The sequence below is a fragment of the Propithecus coquereli genome, unplaced genomic scaffold (assembly GCF_000956105.1).
Source record: "Propithecus coquereli isolate 6110/MARCELLA unplaced genomic scaffold, Pcoq_1.0 Scaffold147, whole genome shotgun sequence".
NCBI lineage: Eukaryota > Metazoa > Chordata > Mammalia > Primates > Indriidae > Propithecus > Propithecus coquereli.
Genome location: NW_012139080.1, coordinates 6914458 through 6915125, shown reverse-complemented (window position 1 = coordinate 6915125; position 668 = coordinate 6914458).

Genomic DNA, 668 nt, shown 5'->3' with positions numbered 1-668 from the left:
AAAAATCGCAACTTTCAACCCAGCTACAAGGGTTGCTGGGCTGTTCTTAGGGTGCCCTCTGCCGACCACACATGGGAGGAGGAAGAAAAGTTTTAAAACACAAATATCTTTTTTTTTAAGAATTCCAAGAATAAAAATTAGAGGTTAAACAAAAATTGGAAGAAAAAAAGTTTTTGTTTGTTTGCTTAGCATTTTTGGTCTCTGGGTTTCAGTAAGAATGTTGATGATGCAACAGGAGGTAGTTCTATAATTACATTTTCAGAAACCCAAGGTCACACTTCGGAATCCTTTTAAAAGTATACTGAAACAGTAAGGAATTCTTACAACTCAACAACAAACAAAAATTTGATTAAGAAATGGGCAAAGGACTTGACTAGATATTTCTCTAAAGGTAAACAAATCGTCAACAAATATATGAAAAAATGCTCAGTATCACTAATAGATTAGTTAAGAAAATGCAAATCAAAACCAAAACACAGGCTGGGTGTGGTGGCTCATGCCTGTAATCCTAGCACTCTGGGAGGCCGAGGCGGGTGGATCGCTCAAGGTCAGAAGTTCGAGACCAGCAAGAGTGAGACCCGTCTCTACTAAAAAAAAAAATAGAAAGAAATGATCTGGACAACTAAAAATATATAGAAAAAATTAGCCGGGCATGGTGGCGCATGCCT